Source organism: Nelumbo lutea, chromosome 2, assembly GCF_056320005.1.
Source record: "Nelumbo lutea isolate HS-2025 chromosome 2, American lotus-T2T, whole genome shotgun sequence".
In the NCBI taxonomy this organism is placed as follows: domain Eukaryota; kingdom Viridiplantae; phylum Streptophyta; class Magnoliopsida; order Proteales; family Nelumbonaceae; genus Nelumbo; species Nelumbo lutea.
Genome location: NC_142685.1, coordinates 95,255,976 through 95,265,375, shown reverse-complemented (window position 1 = coordinate 95,265,375; position 9,400 = coordinate 95,255,976). Strand labels below are relative to the sequence as shown.

The following is a 9,400-nucleotide window of genomic DNA, read 5'->3' as shown; positions in this document are numbered from 1 at the left end:
GGAACTTTAGGAGATTATGGGTTCATTAGGTTTGACTTGCAATTAGTAAAGAAGAAACTGGTTTGAGTACGAAATGAGTTCGATCTGGATTGGTTCCATCTAAGTATATTTCATTACTTAGAATATTCACATCATCAAGGCGCTCATGGATTTATAGAAACCAACAGGTCAACTGATGCTTTGGCTAATATTGACATCGATAGAGGTAATATGACTCATTTTAGATGATATTTCCGGTACTCCTGTCCAGTATTAGATTTTCATAAGCTCATGATGATTGTATTGTTCTCTGTTTTATAACTTTTTCTTTTCAAAGGGGTTTGTGAGAGAGAAAGAGTAAGAGATTTCTAGTTTGGTTATAGGTAAGGCGGGTTATGTCCTCTCCTAGTCTCCTATAATTTGTTACACAAAATTAAGATGCTAAATGTTACACTTAATGCATGCAAATATGTTCTTGTAACTAAAACTTTACAGCTATGTTCTTGTAACAGTATTCTAGCTAAAATTTTGAAACTATATATGCTATTACTTTCTAACAAAAGAATTTGGTTTTTTCTGATGACAAGTAGTTATTGATGCAGTAACTAATAATAAGTAGTTATTATATTAAAAGCTACTATTCTTACTTCTATCAAACTAAGAATTTTACATCTAAATTATTACAAACTCATATATATAATTAACAAGAACAAACCATGCATACAACAGTTCAGAGATTGAAACATTATAAAATTAGTCATCGCCCACAATCTAACGGTACTACAACTTGACTCCCCAAACTATCATAATCAGTGGTATTGCAGTTTTGTGAATTTGATGGCTCGCCAAGCTAGCATTCTGCTTCTTCATGAGGTTCATCCCATGGCTTTTTAGACCTGCACAACCCCTCCAGCTCCATGGCTACTTCTTTCATTGTGGGCCTTTCTTCTCCCTTCACACTTAGACATCTTTCTACAAGTTTAGTGATTTTACGGAGTTGATCCTCGCTGGCTTCATAAAGAACTCTATCCTCCAAAATATCCAAAATATTTTCTTCTTTCATGGAAGTAATAAAATGGAGTGCCAAGTGTTTCTCTTTTTCAGGTCTATCAAATTCAAGTGCTTTTCTGCCAGTTAATAGTTCTGCAAGAACGATTCCAAAACTATAAACATCACTCTTTTCTGTCAATCGACTTGTGTGAAAATATTCTGGATCTAAGTACCCCATTGTCCCCTGTACTAATGTTGTAAGTTTAGATTGGTCTAATGGAACTAATCTTGAAGCTCCAAAATCTGACACCTTTGCCATATAATTATCATCCAAAAGAATGTTGGCAGATTTAACATCTCTATGAAAGATTGGAGGAGAGGCGGAAGAATGCAAATATGCAAGTGCTTCTGCAGCTTCTGCAACTATCCTTAAACGGTTGTCCCATGACATTGAAGATTTGTATTCCTCATCATGAATATGATGAAACAAGGTCCCATTAGTAATGAACTCATATACTAATAGAGGAACTTCAGACTCCAAGCAGCAGCCTAAAAGCTTCACTACGTTTTTATGATTAATTTGAGACAGAATAACCACCTCATTAATGAATTGTTCAACTTGATTCTCATCAACTATTTTGGACTTCTTAATGGCAACTATCTTGTTGTTAGGCAAAATTCCTTTATATACTATACCATAGCCACCACGACCTATGATTTGACTTCCATTGTAATTGTTAGTTGCACTTTTGAGCTCTTCTTCTGTAAATACCTTTAAAACGTCCACACTTGCATCATATGAAGAAAGTTGTTGCCTCAGCAAGAGCCCTCCATTTTGTTGAAAGAATTTCTCTTTGCGTTTGTTTTGCTTTCTATTTTTTATACCCCAATATAGAAAGGTAACAGATAGTACAAATAGAATGCCACAGGAAATACCTGCAAGGAAACCATTAGAACAGGAAACATATAAAACATATAACAGATAATTCAAGTAGGTTGGCTCAGGTTGAATAGCAAAACATTAGAACAGGAAACCATTTTTGTCCTATTTCTTTCTCTGGTTCGTTTTCTTTCTACCTAATCTTACAAACTTTACCTTTTTGATTGATTGGTTGATTTAATAGAAATTTGGAATAACCTTTTAGCTTTATTTTTTATATAGTATATTAAGGCTGCGGTTTTTTTTCAAATAAGAAGCTAAGATGGGATATTGGCTAATAATAGGAATTTGCATTGGCAGCCCATAAAGAGCGCCCCACAGCTCATCCCAACTGTGTATTGGGAATATCTCCCGTATATGTTCCCAATGCACATGGTGGGATGTACATGTTAGACGTGTCAATAGTATTTGAAAATCCGATTTTAAATATGAAATTTGACATAATTATATCGAATTTGGATAATTTGAATATCTGACTGGTTCAATTTGGATATGACCCGTTTTGATTCGATAAATACCTAAATTTAACCAATTATTTAATTCTTATAAATAATATATAAAATATTTAAATATTTTATATAATTTATATTTATAATAATGAAATTATATAAATAATTTATATATTTATATACTTTATATAAATAAAATATTTATTTTATATATTTATTAATTACCTAAAATAGTTAATTGGCTGAATTCGAATTGAATCAAATATTCGGATGTTTAATATCCATCAGATATTGAATTGAATTCAGATACTGAATTTTCTAATTGAATTTGAATTCGAACATTGCCTGATTTTATTCGAATTTGAACCATTTACACCCCTATGTGGAGTGGGTGTAGGGCAGCAATCTGAACTCTAAGAATAGATTCAAAGAATTATAATTAGGGGTTGTAACTTGAGTGGGATAAGCCAAGTTAATGGTAAACCAAGGCCACCATGAATTGGGCATCAGATCCAAGAGTGGATTGAGTCCAAGGTAAAGTCTGATCTATAGAACTGAGGCCCAGTCCGAGATAAAATTTGACACACTCAGGGTACGCTTAAGTCAGGACTAGGCTCAAGCAGTTTAGTCATGAAAATGTTGATGTAATGTATTTATTTTTTCAATCCCAAGTCAAACTTGGCCTTGATTGCCTCCTCTTGCCATGAATAATGTGTCAATTGGTATCTTGATTCTAAGACTATAAATCATCTTACTTTGGATCTTGTCAATCACTCCATTCATTCTAACAAAAGAGATCAAATTACAAGCAATAATGGTGAAGATATGCAAATGTCACACATTGGTTCTCCCACTCTTCATATACTTCATGGTTCCATTGTTTTGAATAACATACATCAAATGCCACACATAACTAAGAATCTTCTCTATGAGTTAGCTCTACAGAGATCACTACTGTAGGTCACTGAATCTTGCTTCTACTATGGTAAGAGAATGCATTGACATTACTATTTGGTAGAAATGGTTAGGCCATCCTAGCCATCATAAGACATATTTTGTGCTTTCTAAATCTTAGCTACTAGCTTAAAATAAGTAAATAAGTTCTCTATTTGTAGTTCATGCCCTCTTGTCAAGAGTCATAGCTTTCCATTCTCTTTTACTACTATTACTGTTACTTGTCCACTTGGGTTAATGCACTTCAATGTTTGGGGACCTTCTTCTTTATGTCAATATTAAAGGTTAGAGATATTACTTTCTTTTTGTGGATTTTTTACTAAATTCATTTGGATTTTCCCTATGAAAAGTAAATCTTAAATGCCAAATCTGTTTATTAAATTTAAAAAACAAGTTGAAAATTTGTTGAACTGCAAAATGCTACATATCAAACTAATGGTGGTATAAAGCATCACCTTTTACTTGGGCCTTTTCATTCAGATAGTATTACTCATTGAAAATCATATCTTCATATTCACCAAAAAAAATGGCTTTGTTGAATGAATTGAAACATTGTTGAGGCAGGCATGGCCATGATGGCTAGAGCATCTTCTGCGAAATTGCTTGTATAATGCCTTCGAGTCTATTGCTTTTACCATCAATTGTTTCCCTAGATAAACTTATTCTCAACATGGAACATTCATGGCAATGACTTTTGGGTCACCACTAGACTATTCTTTTCTTTTTGCATTTGGTTGTGCTTGTTATTCGCATTTATGACCCTGAATCACTCTCAACTTGAGTATTGTTCCACATTTTGTGTTTATATGGGCTATATGTAGCATACAAGCTATAAATGTCTAATCATTGCTATTAGGTGAGCATAAATCATCCATAATGTTATTTTTTATGAGAATGATTTCCCTTTGCAACAATGTTTTTAGACCTAGACTAGATCAGACACTAGGATTGTTAAACCTGGGAACTCGACATCACTCCAACTCTTTAAAACCCGAGGATTTTAAATTTTTGAAAAAACTGGGAGAACTGATGCCAAGTTTTGACGATTCAACGAGTTTTAGAAACCCATCCAAAAGTTGGTTAATGCTTTGAAATTTTAAGTGCAAGCCTCAAGGTTATATATATATATATATATATATGAGTTTGACTATAATATGGAAAGGATATGATATCTGAAAAACTTCTAAACAGTCAACTAGAATCATAAACTTAGTAGTCAATCAGGTGTTATTTATAAAAATTAATGGGCGGGTTTTGATTGGTCAAAACTCCCATTATACTGTATATACATATATATAACCTAAACAATTGAAGTTAAAAACAACAACAACAAATTAACCATCCCACCCATGTATAAGACATGTTATATTTTACAAAAAGTTTTAAATATATTAAATATGTGAGTTGTATGATCAAACTATTTGATGCACAACTTGGGAAGCATTAATTCCGGTTTTATGTCAAGTCCGAGTCTTAAAGCATTGCTTTGCAATGCCTATTGAGTCCAAGGAAAGTCTCTAGTGCAATTACAACATGTTTGTGCACCTCCAATTGTATTTCCTTATTCTTAAACTTACGCTAGTGGAGCTACTTGCACCTTTCAACCAGCAAGTATTGGATCATTTTCTCATGAGATTATCGCTTCTGCTTCATCATCTTCAAAAAGGCCAATTCATTGTACTCCTTCATTTCCATCTTATCTTACAGAGGCATGGTCCAAGCATGGAATGTTTAGACCCAAACCTTGCTATGATATGACATCTAATATGGATTTGATGTTGAACCCACAAGCTACACTCAAGCCCAAAATAATTGTCATTACCCATTAGGTGCTAGCTATGGCCAAGGAATACAAAGCCCTCCTTCTTAGTGACACTTGGATTCTTGTTCCACCATCCCAAACAAAAGTATAGTTAGAAGCTGATGGGTCTACAAACCATGCTTAGTAGCAAAGAGGTAATCAGACAGCTAGTCTAGATTCTGAGGAAACCTTTGGTCATGTTGTAAAGCTTACAACAACAATGAGGATTGTTATTTGTTTGGTTGTCTATTTTCAATGTCTTATTAATCAACTAAATGTTAGCAATGCTTTCATACGTGGGGTTTCGAATGAAGAAGATACTCATCATCTTGATTTTATTTGCCATCTAAACAAATCTCTTTATGGCCTTAAGCAGATACCAAGTATCTGGTTGTCTCAAAGATTAGTTATTATTTTTGGATTTTCAATAACTGAGAGATGACTCTAGTCTATTTGTTTTATAATCTAGATCCAACACTACCATTCTCCTTATTTATGTTGATGAAATTCTTTTCATTGGTTCCAGTTTCACACTACTTTTGTTTCACCATATTACATTTGAGCACTAAATTTGCACTGTGGCATGGGACCAGCCCATTGATTTATGGGTGTTGAACTACATCATGATCAATCTAGGCTCTTTTTTTCTCAATAAAAGTATAACAAAGGTCTTCTTGTGAGGGCCAATATGCAAGATGCCAAGCCCATGCATCAACACTCTCATCGCTTGATGGTCACTTTGGTAAAACCTTTTCCTAACCTCTCCTTAATCGTCGTCAAGTCTCCTTCCCCTTATCTCTCCTTAGTAATCTACACTTGACTATGGGATTCATTAGTGACCATCCCCTTCTCTCTCCTTAGTGTCATTCTCCAATGCTGATTGGTTTAGCTATTGCCCTATTGATTAGAAGTCACAAGATGGCTACTACATTTTTCTTGGATCTAATTAACCTGATTTCCTAAAGATCACACATAAACAAAGAATGGACTCCTAGTCAAGTATCGAGTTCAAATAGTGAACTCCTATTGTTACCTTTAGTGACTTGATATGGGTTGAAATGTTGTAAAGCTTAAAACAATGAGAATTGTTCTTTCTTTTGTTGTCTCCTTTCAATGGATTATTAATTAAATAAATGTTAACGATAATAGAGGGAAGAATAATATGCAAAATAAACATATAAAACCATTTTTGGGGGGGACGAATATATATGTATATATATAGAGAGAGAGTAATAATGGATTTTATTAGAAACAACTATAGCATGAAAAGTAACAATGAATTTTATTAGAAACAATTAATGCTTGAGAGGGCTTTATTTGAGTAATGATGGATTTTATTAAGGGATAATTAAAAACTGAGATGTTTTTGATGGAGGGTGATTTGACCCGACCTCCTAACCAAGCGACACGTGGACATGACTCGACGTAAGTGATAGCTCAGCATGACAGTCTGGCTACAACTCGGCGTAATGAGCTCGCTGAAACCTAACCTAACAGCTCGCTACAAGGCCACTCGTTACAAAGCAGCTCACTCCAAAGGAGCTCGCTACAAAGAATCGCTATTGAGCAATTTGGAGTTTTCGGGAAGTTTCTTATCCGACAAGACCATGCCTATCAGACTACTCCCACGTCCCTTGCCTGGCGGTGCAGCACCTGCCAGTCCAGAAGACTACGCCCATGTCTCTCGTCAGGCGGCATCATGCCTGCCAGCTCCAAAAAGGCGTCCCTTGGCTGACGGGACCATACTCTGCGAACGGTTACCTGTGCCAATCAACTCAGCCCTGGCAAATAACGGCTGCAATAGAGAATCAAAGAACAAAAGCCCTATTTGTGAAAGAAAAAGAAGATAGTTGGTTGTTGATCTAAGGGAACCAACATTAAGAGGCAATCTCCGCAAATTTGGGGCCCATTTGGCGTGTCCTTTTGGGAAGATCTTCTGGTAGCTCTCACATGCAAAAGATGTATTAAGTTTTTGCATGAAGATCTGAATAGTCCGAAGCACATTTGGCAAACGTGCATCTTTCCATGCATCTTTTCATACAAAATTAAAACGCGAAAGACACGAGAAGCTTCATTTGAAGCTTCCCGAAATCAGTTCAAAATGGGCCTCGCATCTTTTCAGCATCTCTTCTTTTGGTGGCTAGATCTTCCGCATGCCAAATGGAAATAGACCGAAAATCAGTCTTCCTGACTTATAAACAACCGAAAAACTGCACGGAAAGACATGCCAAACAGACCCTTGGTCTTCAAGCTTTTTAAATTGACATGGCTAAACGGGATTGGAGGGTCCACACTTGTTGTGGACCAAGCGGTTCATAGGACTCGTGGCAACGGGATTGGAGGTGGTACTTGAGAGGGGTGATTGTGGATCGGTCCAGGCCAGGCTTTGCACATATGGTAAGGGATATAACCTAGGCCCAGGCCCAGGCTAGGCTGGGCTGGAGCTGGGTTTGAAATATTAGAGTCCGAAGGCCGAAACTTGACATCAAAGTTTGCAGGCATGATCCAGGCCCAGGCTCGGGCTGGGCTGAAATGACGTAGGTTGTCAATGGAATCAAACTTAGATACCTGATCCGATTCCAAATCCAATAATCTTAGATTTGGATGTCGGAAGTTAGGTCCTAGTAATAATTGGATGGATGCAAATGATAATCGGATGCACATGAAGACGTATGGTAGTTGAGATTGGACACATAATGGAATTGACAGCCGAATTTGGAGAACTGGTGCATCCGCTATTCCCGAGTTGAAAGACAATATTTATTAACTATGTGAAGATTTTAAATCAAGTATTAAGCTATTACCTGTGGAGACTTGAATCACCCGAAGTTTTGTCTGTGAAGGAGGAATAGGGATGCAACCAATCCCATTTCGTCTTCCGTCGCCCACTGTACCAGATGGGCAAGAGCAACTGTAACTCCCAGCCGTATTTTTGCAAATCCCAGATGGAGATGGTAAGCAGTCATTCATGGTTGGACCCGAACATTCATTGATATCTGAAACGCATTTATAACAAAAATCTTGGGTTGGATTCAACAATAACAATCAAAATTGTAGAAATAGTCATGGTAAAGAGGTAGTTGACTTCAATATATTACATACCTTGACATCCGTCTTGAAGATAAGGGTTGCCTTGGTAGCCTTCCAAACATTTGCAGAGATATCCAAGACCGTTGTGAGAGTCATGACATCCGCTGTTGTTGCCACACGCGTAAGTGGTGGTGTTTCTCATTGTAATGTTTTTGCACGAGTCGTTCTCTATTGCCCAGTCTAATATTGTTGGAACCATGCCTCTGTTTCTTGTGTAGAAATCAAAGCGAGAGAGGTGGTCTATGGAAAAGTTGTACCACTTGTAGTCCGCCACGAAAGAGTATGCGCAGGGACTGAAATTTTTATAAAACAAGTCGTCGCCATTCAGAATCCCAGAAAAATACTTTAGCCCCTTAGTAGTGATGGTGGTCTGGCAGTGACCCATCCCTGGATAAGTCCCATTGAGCGTCCTGTTTTTATCTTCACAATAACTGTAGCATCCGTATCGAAACCGAAAGCCTCGATACCACACGGTACTGCCATTTGCGGAAGCAACGTCGGCTTGGATATCACAACCGATGGCCGTTAATATGTTGCCGGTATCGGAAAGAGCAAAGGGCGTATCCGTCATATCCATATAGATCAAAGACGTGTTAGGGCTAACAACAACTAACGAATCGTTGTGACAACGGTAATTCATGAAGGAATAGACGCGCAACTGGCCTTGTAATGATATTTCTTCAACTTCCACTACTTTATCAGTTAAGCTATACCATCCATCTCCGTTTGTGTCTTCGTAAATGGAAATATTTTGCGAAAACAATTTGGGAGGGGTGAAGGTATGGTTGCAGAGTAGTTGAAAACCTTCTCTATAACAGCTTGGATCCGTCCCCAATCCGAATGGGTAGGGAACGGGGATGTTGCCACATTTGTCTGGGCAGTCGGGCTTTGGCATGATTGGTGATGAGGTCGCAGTTGCCATGAAGAGACTCAAGAATAACAGCAAGAACAGGAGTAGGAGCTGATGAAACAGCAGCATAACCCCAGCTACAGCCATTATGGTTAAGTTTCTATACTTCACCGAGGGATGTACCTTTGCCCCTCCTTCACTCGTTTATTCGTATTTGTAGCCTCTCTTTTTTTCCTTGTTTGGAGTGACGTTAAAAAAAGGAAAAAGTTTGCATGACTTTGTTGTCTATACCAGCGGGACCATGGGACCCATGGGATTTATTAAAGCTTAGATACATACAAAATAAT

At 37.0% G+C, this 9,400-nt stretch overlaps 1 pseudogene; it reads right to left on the bottom strand.

Annotated features, from left to right (window-relative positions):
* Window positions 1-736: 736 nt before the first annotated feature.
* LOC148872152 (wall-associated receptor kinase 5 pseudogene) lies at window positions 737-9,200 on the bottom strand (annotated as a pseudogene).
* Window positions 9,201-9,400: the final 200 nt, after the last annotated feature.